Source organism: Phyllostomus hastatus, unplaced genomic scaffold, assembly GCF_019186645.2.
Source record: "Phyllostomus hastatus isolate PE091 unplaced genomic scaffold, TTU_PhHast_1.1 phas_contig_41, whole genome shotgun sequence".
NCBI classification, from domain to species: Eukaryota; Metazoa; Chordata; class Mammalia; order Chiroptera; family Phyllostomidae; genus Phyllostomus; species Phyllostomus hastatus.
In genome coordinates this window covers 6,677,127-6,694,058 of record NW_025333876.1, presented here as the reverse complement: position 1 = coordinate 6,694,058, position 16,932 = coordinate 6,677,127, and the positions used below count along the sequence as shown (strand labels likewise).

General features: G+C 42.8%; 1 pseudogene; it reads right to left on the bottom strand.

The window, feature by feature from the left end:
* Window positions 1-16,110: 16,110 nt before the first annotated feature.
* LOC123822746 lies at window positions 16,111-16,603 on the bottom strand (annotated as a pseudogene).
* Window positions 16,604-16,932: the final 329 nt, after the last annotated feature.

Here is a 16,932-nt window from a genome sequence, read left to right as displayed (position 1 = left end):
ACCCCGGGACCCTCTCTTCCCGTCTCCCGTTCTGGCTCCCCTTTTAAGCACCCCTCGCCAGGAAATCCACATCTTCTCATCCAACCCGCTCCCACATCCTCACCCTCACCTACATCCCTACTCTGGCCTGCCTCTCAGCCTGCATCATTCACCCCTAGCCCCTTCAGCCCCGTGCCCTGTTCTGGACCAGCCCCAGCCTCATACCCCACCCCCACCACCTTCTCACTTGGCGGGGCTCCCGGACCTTGTTGGCTGCTGTCGCCTGACAGTGGAGGGGAGGCGCGAGGGCCCTAACGAGAGGGCACAGCAGGAGTGGTTAGCCCGGGGCGCGGGACTGGGGGTGGGGGGGGCGGGAGGGTGGTGAGCTGGGGACACGGCCCTGGGAACTTTAAATAGCGCAGCCAGCCTGGACCCCTCAACCACACTCACCCGGACCACGGCCAGAGAGGCCCTTGTGCTTTTCAGAACTTGTTCCCATGTGTTTGAGACCTGGTCCCGCTGAGGGGACAGAGAGGGTCCCCGCCGTCATTCAATTCCCATGGATCCTGGTGACCGTGCGGGGGCCTAACCTGCTGGCTTTCCAATGGAGGTTTAACGTCTGTCTTCTTTCCTCCTCAGTGTTGACGCATCCCACCACTTGAAAGAGAAGCTGTGACACAGGCCAAGAGCAAGGAAGGAGTTGCTGTGACTGCCAGCTCGGCTGGTGCTCGGCTCAGGCTGGTCTGCGTTGTGTTGCCCCCAGGGTCCAGCACGGGCCTGGAACACAGGGGTCTTTCAAAGTTATTAGGGGACTGAATTTCGTTGGCCATTCTAAAAGCTGGAAATGAGCTTTCATGGGCTGCTGCCTCCATCAGGAGGCTGAGATCTGTCCTGATTAGCAGTCTGCCTGCCCTGGAGAATTTACCTGCCCACATATCACAAGGAGAAAGAAAACCACGAGTCCACAGGCACATCTGGAATCTCTTCCTCTTCCCCTTGTGGAACTCGGAAGTGTATGTGTGTAGTAGGTGGTGTTTTGCTGACTATGTTTTTTTTTTTTTTAAATTGAGATATTACTTGAGAAGATTTTCAATTTTTTAAATTCTCACTGAGAAGTGTGAGTAGTTTCTATTTATTTTTTTGATCACAAAGGAATCAAAGTTCATAGTACTTGCAGTTTCTTTACCAGTATTGCTATTCCTGAAGTAATAAATGGAAATAGAATATTGCCATTATTTTAAACTTTCATTAAAATATAGTTAAAATGATTTGCTTTAAGTAGTAAATACAGAAGCATATAGTCAAAAGTGGGAGTCCAATTCTCAGCCCTGCTCTGAAGTGTCAGTATGAACGCCCAGGTGTCTATCCTTTCAGTCTTTTCTATGCCATTGAAAGAGTTTCTTGGGGGGTGGGGGGGGGGCAGTTAGAAGCAAAAAGCTAAACCATGAAAAATGGAAGGCTTTTTGCCAGGAAAAGACTGTAGACTAGTGGTTAGTTTGGCCTCTTCTACTTTGAAAAGCTGAAAGGGATGCGTGCCACTTGGTCATAGGACTGGGTGACCAGTTTCTCAGATCCACTGTCTGGATAGGAATCCACAATGACAAGGAGCTACTCACTGCTGCCACCTGCTGTCATGAAGGGTCACTCCAGGGCACTGCCCCCTTCCAGGCCCCTGGAGCTCCCTCAGGATGGCAGGGCCCAGACAGCACCAACCTCCCTAGGACCTCCTGCACCAGCACAGACACACACCCCCCTCTGTAAATCCTCACTGTTTCCATTGCTCTGGAGTTTGTATTTCCAATTTGTAGCCATCTAGCCATTATTGACTTATTGGGTAACCATGAAAATGAAAAACAAAAACACACATAAGCCTGTACCACTTCCTCTCAGTGCCCTGAGCAATATTAGCAAACTCCTGGGTACATGAGCAATATTAGCAAACTCCTACAATCCCATGGCTATAGTGAGTGGCTTGTCACAAGGTTCTTAGGTAGGTTTTTCCTCAGGTTTCTTTAAGTACTCTGTCACCTGGATTTTGGAACCTCACCATCTAGGCCTATAACTGCCAAGGTCCGATGATTTCTTATTCATCACTCATCTGTGAGGGTATCACTTATTTTAAAAAGCATTTTAAATCATCATCTCATTATTAACACAACAACACTTTAAAGATTCAGCGTTATTTGGCTTTGCTTTAGTGAAATCACCTAATATATTCCATTCAAAATTTTCAGTCTCCTTATTTATGGTGGTATCTACTTTTCCAAACTAAAAATACAGCTACATGCCAATTTTGAACAACAATAACTCAAGAAAGCATGACTCTTTACATTTGCCCTGCTTTTTGCAGAAGAGAGAGATTCCCATTGGAACAGGTATTTGCACACCTGTGTTTGCAGCACTGTTCACAATAGCCTAAAGGTGGAAACAACCCAAGTGTCTGTCCACAGATGAATGGCTCAGCAAAACGTGGTCTGTATGTGCAATGGAATACTATTCAGCCACAAAAAGTTAGGAAATCATGCCATGTGCTACAACATAGATGAACCTTGAAGACGTCATACTCAGTGAAATAAGCCAAAACCATCAGATTCATAGAGACAGAAAGCAGATGGTTGTGTGCCAGGGCAGGGATATGGGTTATGGAGAATTAGCATTTAATGGGTACAGAGGTTCAGTATGTGAAAATGAGAAAGTTCTGGCAGTGATAATGATTGCACAATATGTGAATATACTTGGAAATGTACATTTAAAATTAGTTAACATGATAAACTTAATGTTACATATATTTTACCATAATTTTTGAGTGACAAAAAATTTATTTTCTCATCATTGAAAGATGCTGACTGATCACAAACATGTTAAAAGTATTCTGGACTCAAGCATACATCAAACACTGTTAATGTCTCCATCCTCTTTTATTACAGCTATAATGCACCAAAATAAATCCCTGGGCCCATATATATTGGCCATAAACAGTAAACTAATCGAACAGGTCTGAGCACACAGCTGTCTTTCCCTGCCCCGTGAGAAAGAGTCATGTTCAAGTCTGGTCAAGCCATTTAGGGAAGTAGTACCAGGAAATCAGTCTTCCTGGCACAAAAGACCCATTTGAAGGCAGAAAGATGGTGACACCTGGCAGTCGATCGCTGTATGTATATGTATGGCTGAGTGAGGCCCGAGAGCGTCCAGAGGAAGCTAGCTTTTCTTTTGAGTAGCAGGGACATAGGGACAGGGACACAGTTTCCCACAGGAGCCGCTCTCCCAGGGCTCCCTTTCCCGAGTGCTGTGGCCCCTTCCTTCTCTGTGGTTCCCTCTCCTCCCCTCCTCCTTCAAATCCCCTTCTTTCCCTGGGTAGGAGAGACACCTCCCCTGTTGCCAGCTCTCAGGTTTGCCGAGAAGATTCAGAATTTCCTGAGCTGACCTCACATGGCACAAACTATTCACTGTGGAATGAATACTAAAACAGTGTCTACTTTAGTTTCTTTCATGAGAATCAGGATTCTCAAGATAAAAGATCCCAAAGCATGTTTTTCTTAGAAACAAAAACAAAAACAAAAACATGAAAAACCACTCAGACCTATTTTCAGAGAAGCAGAGCTCTGCCTCCAGAAATCTGGGGTGGCAGCCTCTGAGCCCTCTTAAAATTGGTAGTGTGATCCAACCAGAGGATGTATTTAAAGCCTGGGATGGATAAAAGGATACATAGATCTTCTGTCATTAGCTATGTCATTAACGATGCCACTGCCCAGACTGGTATTGCCCCTTGGGAAAACTACAGAGGTTATTATCAAGCTACAATTTATTTAAAAATATATCATCAACATCAATACTAATATCTACTCATTTTTCCCTTTATTTTTATTGTTGATACTATTCCAGATGTCCCTATTTTTACCACCTTTGCGTCCTCCACCCAGCTCCCAACCCCCTTTCCTTCTGGCCATTACCACACTCTTGTCTGTGGGTCATGCATATATGCTCGTTGGCTAATTCTTTCACCCAGTCCCCCTCTCACAGCTCAGTCATGTATCCATGCCTTCATTTCTATTTCATTCCTTAGATTTCACATATAAGTGAGATCATATGGTATTTGTCTTTCTTAACCTTCTTTATAACTTCTACCCAGCACCTTTACCTCTGAGAGCTCATATAAGTCTTACATAACACTTTGATTTTGCTGGAATTATTTCAGGTTCACAGATAAAGAAATTAAGCTCAGAGACATTAACAGACTTGCCCCACAGTTATTTTTGTTATTATACAACTTATAATAATAACCAACATTGCATAACTTTGTAAGTATCCAGGCTAATTTTAAAAGATATCAATATGAGACAGTGTTTGGCAGAGTAGCTGGCACAGAGGTGGCCTCAGTAGATTCTATTGTCCCTTCTCCAAGCACATCCTGTCATCTCTACAAGGCTGTTAAAACAGGAGTGATCTTCCCTAAGTCACAGATGAGCAAACTAAGGCTTAAAAGACCCAGAAGGCTCCATCAAAGTGATACAGCTAACAAGTAGCCACATCAGGGTTTGAAGGACCTTAGCCTTTTGTGAGGTTGAAATGCATAATTCAATTTGAATATATACCCAAGAGAGCTTTCATGTAACAGGTTAATTATTTTAAACTTCCCTAGTATTTCAATAACTGGCATTCACATAAGTACACTCTCTGTTTTTAAAAATGTTGCAGGACCAGTGACTTTAACGAGAGCTCGTTTGAGAGGGAAGTATTTTCCAAAAACCTCCCCATTGCAGGGTCAAGACATGTGTTTGAATATGAAATGCTTATGCCAAGGGAAATAGAAGGAAGATGATCTTCTACCAGGGCAGGGAGGGGCCCTGTGTTGTGAGCTCTGCAAAAAGGAGACCGAGCTGTGCTTCTTAAATCCCCCTGGCATCTGGGGTGCACCCTCACTTTCCATCTCAGGCTGGTGATTCACCACATGGATGGGAGGCCTGAATTAATGGAGATAATGGGTGTTGGAGGAAGTGGCAGTGACTCAGCAAGCGTTTTTCCTTCATTGAGTCAGTCCCAACACAGCCAAGACCGGATGGACTGGTAAAAGGGAGTGGGTCCTCGTCCTCGACCACCAGCGAAGAAGCAGACCAGTCCCCAGTGAGAAAGGAATGACAGGTTGCTGCCTTGAACTTGACATGAGAGTGACTGGGGAAGCTAAGGTGACAGTGCCCAGGCCCTGGGCAGATGGCAGGCATAAGACGCTCCAATCCCTGCAGACAGAGATCAGCCACTAGGCCCTGACCTGCAGGGCTGGACAAGACAACCAGGCTCCAGGCCATGTGGATCTGAGAAAGAGGCCAGGCTAGAGGCCGTGAGGAACTCTCTGGAAACCCAAACCTCTCGTCAACAACATTTTGGTTGTGGTCTCAGGAGGCAGCAGAGCACCCCGGGCCCACATCCTAGCAGCCAGAGAATGGGAGATGCAGGCATCTCCAACCCTAAGTTCTGGAAAGGATTATTCCTACTTCCTTCCCGTTTGCTTGCTCAACCCCATCCTGGGTAGTAACAGGTGCCAATTCTCCATGAAATGCCTAAAACAAGGTGAGGAAGGCAAGGGTGCTGCTGGGGAAAGCTTACATTCAGATAAAAAGTGAGACGGCAATTCTCACACAGCAGAAGACAGTCCAGGTGGGCCTTGCTGCTGCACTCATGTTCCCACCAGGGTGCTCCTGCCTGAGTGGGACCTCAAGGTGCTCCTTGCTCCTCCCTTCCTCCCTCTGTCCTTTCCTCCTTATTGCTCCCCTCCTGTCCTCTCCTTCATCCCCCCTTTCCATGAGAGGACAGATCTCACTCACCTATGAGTTTGGGAGATGGTACTGGCTTGAGAGGCTGAGTGCCCTCTGGTCCCTCCAGTGTGGCTCTGGCCTGCCCTGTTCTGGGCAGGGGGGTCCATTGATTGGTCAGGCTGCACCCCTGCGGTAGAGGTCAGCAGGCAGTGAGCAGGCAGCTAATCCATCAATTTTGGAAAGAGGCATCAAAAGCCACTTTATCTTGCCTCTATAAAGCTAACATATGATTTCCATCTGCCCATCCTGTATCTTCTCATTTTGTTCTGAACTTGGGAGGAAGCCCCCCACAGAGCCCTAGTAAAGACCTATGATTAAGTGCAAGTTTGTGAAAACCCAGTGTCTGTTGGATCTGTGTCCACAGAACAAAGGCAGGAGTGGTTCACTCTGCCTCAGGCAGTTGGGGTGAAGACATTCCAACAAAGCCTGGACATAGCCTGGCTGAGAAGAAATAGAACTTCTCTAGGGAGAGGTGGGACTGTGAGGCATGCTGGACCAGAGTGACAGCACGAGCTGAGTGACTCTCCCAGTGTGCCATGTGAGTGCCTTCTGGAACTCGGTGCCAGACAGACCCTCTTCATGGGCCATGGGTCCTTCCTTCATGGGGACCATATACCCCCTCATCAAGACTTCCCTCAATGATCCTCTTACTTCCCACACCCTTGCCCAGAACCAGGGCCAACACTCTCTGGCTGAAGTCTATAGCCACCCTCTTCTGTTACCCACTATGGCCATGAAGGACCCCCTAGGTTTTCCTCATTGTCTTTATTCATCCACGCTTGAGTCCCATCATTTCTGGAAGACTCTGAGTCTTCATGCCCACTTGACCCTGACCATCACCTCAGGAGGATCCAGTGTGGTTGGATGATCTCCCCAATGCCACAGGAAGTAGATGTCTCATGACCTCTGCCCACCTCATGGGTCACGTCACAGTAGAGTGTGCTCCCTCTGCTGCTGCCCAGAGGCTCCTCTCTGTTTGGCACTTGCTCTGTTCAGGGGATTCCTGGCCAAAGAGTCATGGACACACACACTGCATTCTTTCAATCTTCAAAGCAAAGAATAGGTCAGTTTTCCAAGCCACTGCAAGAAGCTGAGTTTCTAAGACAAAGAATCAAGCTCAGAGCTTTTTAGGAAACTCCTTTTATTTCCTAAGTCAGATATGTAGCACCTGGGAGAGTCAAGTTCAAAGAGACAGAAGGTGTCATGGTGGCCACCAGGGGCTGGGGAAGTGGGAGTTGGGGGGTGACCCTCCTGATTTCTCAGCCCTTTAATGGTCACCCTCTCAGAGGTCCCCAGAGCCACCTCCACAACCCACTCTGGAGGCTGGTCAGTAAAGGTCGGTGCAAGCCAAGTGCTAGGGACACTGTCAGGTCAGTGGTGTGTGCTCTTCTTTGCCTCATTCCTGACAGTACTGTCTCTCTGTCACCATTTCCATCTCTGGGGTTGAGACAGGGGAACATTCTTCAGTCTCTTATGGAGACATTCCACTGATGAGGTTTGTAGCTCTTGTCAGCACCTGAAAGAAAGCATGGGACCTGTTCCATCCCTTGGGATTACTTACACAGGGTCCCCTGGGAATGCAATGGCCTACTCTGGGCCAAGTTAGTTTCTCCCGATAGCACTGCACCTTGGGCACTGTCCTCAAATGCTGATGTCCCCACAGGGCTCAGAGCTCAGTCCATGTGACTTCACCGCTGCCACTCACTTAGATCTCCTCACCCACCTCGGAGACTCTCAGCTTCCCTGCCTGTGCCCTTCCCAGCTTCACCCTTTCCCACCCAGACCTCATGGCCAGCTCCTCAATCCCTGGCTTCACTGGCCTTCAGATACACCTCACACACAATCTCCAGTGCTGGTTAGCTCACCTGGGTTCTCTCTTCATCTGCTCCTGCCAGGGAAAAGTGCCCATCTTTGCGTGTCACCTGCAGTCCAAACTGGGACTGCCAGTATGTTCTGTTATCCAAGGCTTTGCACATCTGGTCCAAGTCCACAATGCCAAATTTGCCTTTTATTCCTTCCCTAGTGAAATCCTCCAGGCAAACCCAAACGGTCTCTTCCTGGACCTGTGCACACATCCCATTATCTTTTTAAAAATTATGATAAAATATACCTAAGATAAAATTTACATTTTTAAATGCCTGGTTCAGTGGTATTATATACATTCATATTGTTGTACCATCATTGCCTCTGTCCATCTCCAGACCTCTTTTCCTCTTGCAAAACTGAAATTGTCCTCATTAAACACTAACTCCCAATTCCTCCTCCCCAGCCTCTGGCAACCACCATTATACATTAAAAGAAATGTCTCTATGAGTTTGATTACTCTCAGCACTTCATATAAGTGGAATCATACAGTTCCTGTCCTTTGTGACTGGCATATTTCACTGAGCATAATGTCCTCGAAGTTCACCCATGCTGTAGCATATGTCAGAATTTCCTTCTTTTTTTTTCTTTTAGTTTTATTTTGTATTGGTTCAGGTGTACAGCATAGTAGTTAGACAATCAGATATTTTACATAGTGTTCCCCTTGATATTTCCAGTACTCAATTAGCACTATACATAGTTATCACATTATTATTGACTATATTCCTTATGACCTACTCACATTCCTGTGACTATTTTGTAAATACCAATTTGTGCTTTTTAATTCCTTGCCTTCTTTCATCCAGTCCTCCAAACCCCTTCCCCTCTGGCAACCATGACCTCATTCTCTGTGTCTATCAGTCTATTTCAATTGTGTTTATTTATTTTGTTCTTTAGATTCCACATATAAATGGAATCATATGGTATTTTTCTTTCTCTAACTGATTTATTTCACTGAGCATATCACCCTCTAGGTCCATCCATGCTGTTGCAAATGGTAAGGTTTTATTCTTTTTATGGCTGAGTAATATTCCATTGTATATATATGTACCACCACTTTTTATCCATTAGCCTATTGATAGGCACTTAGGTTGCTTCCATATCTTGGCTATGTAAATAGTGTCGAAATGAACATAGCTGTGCATATATCCTTTCAAATTAGTGTTTTGAGTTTCTTCAGATAAATCCCCAGAAGTGGAAATGCTGGGTTGTAAGGCAGATCTATTTTTGATTTTTTGAGGAAACCCCGTAATGTTTTTCACAGTGGCTGCACCAGTCTACATTCCCACCAACATCCTAGCCCACACTTGTCTTATGTGGACTTATTGATAATAGCCATTCTAAGAATTTCTTTTCTTTTTTAAATTACGTTTTATTGATTATTCTATTACAGTTGTTCCAATTTTTCCCCTTTTGCTCCCCTCTACCCAGCACCCACCCATTCCCTCAGGCAATCCCCACACCATTGCATGGATTATGTGTATAAGTTCTTTCACTATTCCATTTCCTATACTCTACTTTACATCCCCATAGCTATTCTATAGTTACCTATTTGTACTTCTTAATCCCCTCATCTCTCCCCCAACCCCTATTCCATCTGGCCAACATCAAAATGCTCTCCATATCCATGATTCTTCTCTGTTCTTGTTTGCTTAGTTTGTCTTTTATATTCAATTGTTGGTAGATATGTATTTATTGTCATTTTATTGTTCATAGATTTCATCTTCTTTTTCTTAGATAAGTCCCTCTAATATTTCATATAGTAATGCTTTGGTGATGATGAACTCCTTTAGTTTTTTCTTATCTGGGAAACTCTTTTTCTGCCCCTTGATTCTAAATGATATCTTTGCTGGGTAGAGCAATCTTGGCTGTAGGCCTGCTTTTTATGACTTTGAGTATTTCTTGCAAATCCCTTATAGCCTGCAAAGTTTCTTTTGAGAAATCAGCTGACAGTCTTATGGGGACTCTCCAGTAGGTAACTAACTTCTTTACTCTTGCTGCTTTTAAGATTCTTTCTTTATCTTTAACCTTTGGCATTTTAATTATGATGTGTGTGGGAGTGGGCTTTTTTGCATCCATCTTGTTTGGGACTCTGTGCTTCCTGGACTTGCATGTCTATTTCCTTCACCAAATTATGGAAATTTTCTTCCATTATTTGTCCAAATAGATTTCCAATTTCTTGCTCTTTCTATTCTCATTCTCGCATACCTATGATGCAAATGTTGGAATGCTTGAAGTTGTCCCAGAGGCTTCTTATACTATCACCATTTTTAAATTATTTTTTTCTTCTTGTCATTCTGTGTGGTTGTTTTTTGGTTCCTTATGTTCCAAATCATTGATGTGATTCTTGGTTTCATCCACTTTACTGTTGATTCCCTGTAAATTGTTCTTTATTTCAATTAGTGTTTCCTTCATTTCTGACTGGAGTTTTTAAAGCTATTGAGGTCCTCACTAAGTTCCTTGAGCATCCTTATAACCAGCTTTTTGGACTCTTCATCTGATGGGTTGCTTATCTCCATTTTGTTTAGCTGTTTTTTTGGAGTTTTGATCTGCTTCTTCACTTGGGCCATGTTTCTTTTCCTTTTTCTCCTAATTTTGTCAGCCTCCTTGTATTTGTTTCTATGTATTAGGTAGAGCTGCTATGACTCTGTGTCTTGGTAGCTTGGCCTAATGTAGTAGGTGTCCGGTAGGATCCAGTGGCACAGCTTCCCTATCACCCAAGCTGGGTACTTGAGGTGCATCCTTCATGTGGGCTGATGAGCACATCCCCCTCTTGTATTTGAGCCTTGATTGCTGTTTACAAGTCAGAGAGGTGTTCACCCAGGCTGGTCAGTTGCAAGCACTGGCTGTGGCTACTAGTGACCAGCCTCTGCTTTCTGTGGAGGATTAGCTGTGCAGGGGCAGGGTGGTCGTGCTCTGACATGGTTTGTAGCTATCTATTGTGTGTGCAGGCTCTGGGGTTTCCTGGGTGGGGCAGGCCAAGGTCAGGCCCAGCCTGTGTTCTGCATAGGGCCACCCCGCATGAGCTATAAAGTAATCTGTGATGGCTGCTACTTGTGCTGGGTTTGGAGATTCCCAGGTGAAACCAAGCTGAGAATCTAGGCTGGCTGCTGTTAGTGCCAGGCCTGGGGCCTATTAGCAAGAGGAATTGGGGTTGGAGGCTGACTGAGGCTGGCTGTTGCTTTGTGAATAGGATTTAAGAAGTTGTGAAGCATAAGAGAAGACCAGCCATTCATACAAAAAACTCACTGTTAACAACTTGGGAAGGTCCATAAGTGGTTGGCATGGAGTCTTAGGGGATCCCTAGGGTGGGGCAAACAGTGTTAGAGAGGTTGATGGAGCCTCAGACATGGTATCCACTTGCTGGCTCTGTAGCTCTGTGGGGCAAGGGTTCAGAAAAGGAACAATGGTCTCTGCCCACCTTTCTGTGTGGGAAAAAGCTGTGCCCCAGCTCTCACCTTGAAGCCAGACAATTCAGTTCCTCTCCTTATGCCACTGGTGCCTTTCAAGCTGCTATTCCAGTGCTGGAGCTCAGAGGGAGTGAGTCTGAGTAAGTCTGTGTGTGGGTTCTTTAAGAGGAACTGCTTGGGACTCCAGATGTTTCTTCCAGTGACTCAGTCCCTGTTGGGTTTTGCAGCTAGAAGTCATGGGGACTTACCTTCCTGTTACTGGAAACCTGTGCTTGGGAGCTTGATGTGGGGTGGGACTCCTTGCTCTGAAGATATCTTTCCCAAATTTTTATCCATCATACGTGGTTGTGGGACCATCCCATTCCGTGTTTCTGCTACTACTACCAGTCTGGATGGATGTGGTTTCTTTAATTCCTTAGTTGTCAGATTTCCATTCAACTTGATTTCTGATGGTTCTGAGTGATAGTTATTTTATAGTTTAGTTGTAGTTTTCATGTGGTTGTGTGAGGAGGTGAGCCACCATCTTGACCAGCAGCCCTGAGAATTTCTTTTTTTAAGACTGTGTAATAGTCCATGTGTATATAGGCCACATTTTGCCTAAACATTTATCTGTTGATGGACACTTAGGTTGCTTCCACATTTTAGTTACTGTGAATAATGCTATGAACATGGGTGTATGTATATTTCTTGTAAACTCTACTTTCAATTATTTTGGGTATGTACCTAGAAGTGGAATTGCTGGGTCATGGGTTAATTCTATTTTTAATTGTTTGAAGAACTTCCATATTGTTGCCCTCTGCGGTAGCACCATTTTGCATTTCAACCAATAGTGCAGAAGCATTCCAGTTTCTTCATATCTCCTGCAATACTTGTTATTTTCTACCTTTTTTGGATAGTAGCCATCCTATTGTGTGTGAGGTGGTCTCTCATTGTGATTTTGATTTTTAATTTCCCTAATATTTAGTGATATTGAGCATTTTTTAATCTACTTATTTGCCATTTATATATCTTTTTTTGGAGAAATATCTTTTTAAGGAATTTGTCCATTTTTATTTTATTTTATTTTTTACGTTTCTTTTAATAGTTCCTTTTTTAGTATTTTTTCCATTACCATTTATTTCCACTATACCCTCTTCCACCTCTACCCATCCTCCTTCCCCTCTGCAATTGACACACTGTTCTCTGTGTCCATGAGTTCTTTTTTGTTTTTTTGCTCTATCACTCCACCCCTCCTTCCTCCTCCCAGAACAGTCAGCCTTCTCTCTATCTATGAGTGTGTCTCTATTTTGCTTGTTAGTTCATTTTTTTTTCATTAGATTCCACATATGAGTGAAATCATTTGGTACTTGTCTTTTTCTGACTGGCTGATTTCACTTAGCATAATGTTCTTTAGGTCCATCCATGCTGTTGCAAAGGGTAACATTTTCTTTTATTTTTTTTTCTGCTGAGCAGTATTCCATTGTATAAATGCACCATAGCTTTTTTATCCACCCATCTACTGATGGACACTTGAGCTGCTTCTAAATCTTGGTGATTGTAAATAATGCTGCAATGAACATAGGGATGCATTTATTCTTTCAAATTAGTGTTTTGGGTTTCTTCAGATAAATTCCCAGAAGTAGAATAGCTGCATTGTAAGGCAATTCCATTTTTATTTTTTTTAAATATGTATTTTCAGAGAGTGGGAAAGGGAAGGAGAAAGAGAGGGAGAGATACATTCATGAATAAAACATCCATTGGCTGCCTCTTGCATACCCCCAACTGGGAACCTGGCCAGCAACCCAGGAAGATATCTTGACTGGGAATCAAACAGGCAACCTTTCAGTTTGTGGAATGATGTCCAACCCACTGAGCAATACTAGTCAGGCTCCATTTTTAATTTTTTTGAGGAAACTCCATACTGTTCTTCATAGTGGCTGTATCATTTTGCATTCCCACTATTAGTGCACTAGGGTTGCCTTTTCTCCACATCCTCCCCAGCATTTGTTGTTTGTTGATTTACTGATGATAACCATTCTGACAGGTGTGAAGTGATATCTCATTGTGGTTTTACTTTGCATTTCTTTGATGATTAGTGATGTTGAGCATCTTTTCATATGTCTATTGGTCATTTGTATGTTCTCTTCGGAGGAGTGTTTATTCACACACTTTGCTCATTTTTAATAGTTTTGTATATTATTTTGGGGCTGAGCTTTATAAGTTCTTCACAAATTTTGCATATTAACTCCTTATCTGATGTGTTGGAGAATATATTCTCCAATGTAGTTGATTGTCTTTTCATTTTGTCGATGGTTTCCTTTGCTGTGCAAAACCTTTTTAGTTTTATATAGTCCCATTTGTTTATTTTTTCTCTTGTTTCCTTTGCCTGAGAAGATATATCAAAAAAAATATTGCTACAAGCAATGCCAAGATCAACCTGCCTATGTTTTCTTCTAGGATTTTTATGCTTTGAGTCAAACATGAAAGCCTTCAATCCATTTTGAATTTATTCTGTGAGTAGCATATGAAGTGGTCTAGTTTCATTTTTCTGCACATATCTGTTCAATTCTCCCAACACCATTTATTGAATAGACTATCTTTAGCCCATTGTATGTTTTTGCCTCCTCAGTCAAATATTAATTGACTGTAGGGGTAGGTGTGGGTTCATTTCTGGACTCTCTATTATGTTCCATTAATCTGTATGTCTGGAGACTCCCAGCCAACATGGAGGCATAGGTAGATACACTTTGCCTTCTTGCAGAACCAAAATAAGGACAGAAAGAAGTTTAACATCAAAAAGAAACATAACTTCCAGAACGTCAAACTGTATGGAAGTCCGACAACCAAGAAGTTAAAGAAGAAACATTCATCCAGACCAGTAGGAGCAGTGGAGATGGGCAGCTGGGGCAGAAAGGATGCCTGGCAAGCCAGTGGCTGGTGGACTGGGTGAGGTGGGGGCTGGAGGATTGGGCAGTTCTATGTTTGTCTGCAGATAAAATGGGAGGAGCAACTGGGGAGTGAGACACACTGGGTAACCCTGGGTTCCATCACAGTGAAATAAAGCCTCAAGAGCTCTGACTGAAAAAACCTGTGGGAGTTGAGGAAGCAGGAGAGTTCACTGGGGAGAACCACAGAGTTCAAGAATGTACACAAACCAAACCCACCTGGGAATCAGCACCAGAAGGGCCCAATTTGCTTGTGGGTAGTGGAGGAAGTGACTGCAAACTGGCCAAGAGCTGAGCATGTGGCATTTTCCCCTTGTGGACCCCTTCCCCACATACAGTTTCACAGTGCAGCAAAGTGGGTAACTCCACCCTGGCAAATACCTAAGGCTCTGCCCCTTACTGCATAACAGGCACATGGAGACAAAAAAAATATGGCTCAAATGAAAGAACAGATCAAAGCTCCAGAAAAAGAACTAAGTGACGAAGAGATAGCCAACCTATCAGATGCACAGTTCAGAATACTAGTAATCAGGATGTTCACAGAAGAGTTTGAGTATGGTGGCAAAACAGAGGGAAAAGTGAAGGCTATAAAAAGTGAAGTAAAGGAAAATGTACAGGAGACCAACAGTGAAGGAATGGAAACTGGGACTCAAATCTACAGTTTGGAGCAGAAGGAAGAAATAAACATTCAGCCAGAACAGAATAAAGAAATAAGAATTCAAAAAAAATGTCCAAGAACTTCCAGGACAACTTTAAACATTCCAACATCTAAACCATAGGGGTACCAGAAGGAGGAGAGGAAGAGCAGGAAATTGAAAATTTATTTGAAAACATAATGAAGGAGAACTTCTCCAATCTGGCAAAGGAAATAGACTTCCAGGAAGTCCAGGAAGTTCAGAGAATCCCAAAGAAATTGGACCCAAGGACACACACAGCAAGGCACACCATAATTACATTACCTAAGATGAAGGATAAGGAGAGAATCTTAAAAGTATCAAGAGAAAAGGAGACAGAGGAACTCACCTATCGAGGAGTTCCCACAAGGGTATCAGCTGCTTTCTCAAAAGAAACCTTGCAGGCAAGAAGGGGTGGGAGAGAAGTGTTCAAAGTCATGAAATGGAAGGACTTACATCCAAGATTACTCTATCCAGCAAAGCTATCATTTATAATAGAAGGGTGGGTAAGTGCTTCCCAGCTAAGGTCAAGTTAAAAGAGTTCATCATCACCAAGTCCTTATTATATGAAATGTTAAAGGGCTTTATCTAAGAAAAAGAAGATGATCAAAATTATGAACAGTAAAATGACAACAAACTCACAACTATCAACAACTGAACCTACCCCCCCCCCCAAAAAAAAAAACACAACTAAGCAAACAAGTAGACCAGAAACAGATTCACAAAAATAGAGATCACATGGAAGGTTATCAGTGGGGAGGGGGAATGGGGATAATGGGGGGAAAGGTACAGGGAATAAGAAGCGTAAATGGTAGGTACAAAATAGACAGGGGGAAGTTAAGAATAGTATGGGAAATGGAGAAACCAAAGAACTTATATGTATGATCCATGGCCATGAACTGAAGTGGGGGAATGCTGGTGGGAGGGGGCTTACAGGGTGGGAGGGAATAATGAGGGAGTAATAATATAATCAGTAAAATATATTTAAAAATCTGTATGTCTTTGTGCCAACCATGCTGTTTTCATTAATAAGGCCTTATAATATAATTTGATATTAGGTAGTATGATCCCTTCAACTTTGTTCTTTCTCAAAAATTACTGTTGCTATTTGGAGTCTTTTGTGGTTTCACACAAATTTTTGGAATATTTGTTTTAGTTCTGTGAAATATGTCATTGGTATCTTGATAGGAATTTCATTGAATCTACAGTTTGCTTTGGATAGTATGGATGTTTTAATGATGTTAATTTTTCCTGTGAACAAATTATATGCTTCCAGTTATTGTATCTTATTTAATATCTTTCTTTAGTGTCTTATAATTTTCCAAATGCAGGTCTTTTACATCCTTGGTTAAATATATTCCTAGGTATTTTGTTTTTTTGAAGCAACTGTGAATAAAATTGTTTTCTTAATCCCCCCTTTTTTATCAGTATAAAAGTCTTTTTTTTTCCCCCACACTTATCATGCCATGAATTCATAGGGAATGGGTTCCAACAGCTCAGGCTCCTTTCCATTATTCTCACGAAGTGTGCTTCTCTGGGTGGAGCAGGTTGATGTTTCAGTTGAACCCAGGTACCTTTCTCTTTGGCTTCCTTCTTTTTCTGATCATTTTCCTTCACACATTTCAGGAAGCTATCTCGACTCTAGAGTGCTTAATATGCTGAACTCATATATTAATTCTCTTGGCAAGAATCTTGTCCTTAACTTGTTTGTTTACAACAATGCCCAATGCATGCTGGGTGACACTGTAGAGTCTACCAGTTTTGCCATGGTAACATTTGTAGGGCATTCCTTTTTGAACAGTGCCCATTTCCTTGATATCTACAATATCACCTTTCTTGTAGAATTGCATATATATTGCTAAAGGAACAACTCCATGTTTTCTAAAAGGCCTAGAAAACATATAATGAGTACTTTTCCTCTTTTCCTTTCAGTTAGTCATTTTGGCAAATTACTGGAAGATGGCAGTTACAGCCAAAAAGAAAATAATTTCCCTCTCTGGTAGTTCATTATTGGCATATAAATATGCAACTGTTTTCTGGACATTAATTTTGTATCCTGCTACTTTACCAAATGCATTTATCAGTTCTAGTTCTTTCTTGGTAGAATCATTAGGATTCTCTATATGGAGTGCCATGTCATCTACAAATAATGACAGTTTTACTTCTTTCTTTCCAATTTGAATGCCTTTATTTCCTCTTATCTGATTTCAGCACTATGTTGAATAAGAGTGGTAAAAGCATACATTCCTGTCTTGTTCTTGATCTTGAATGT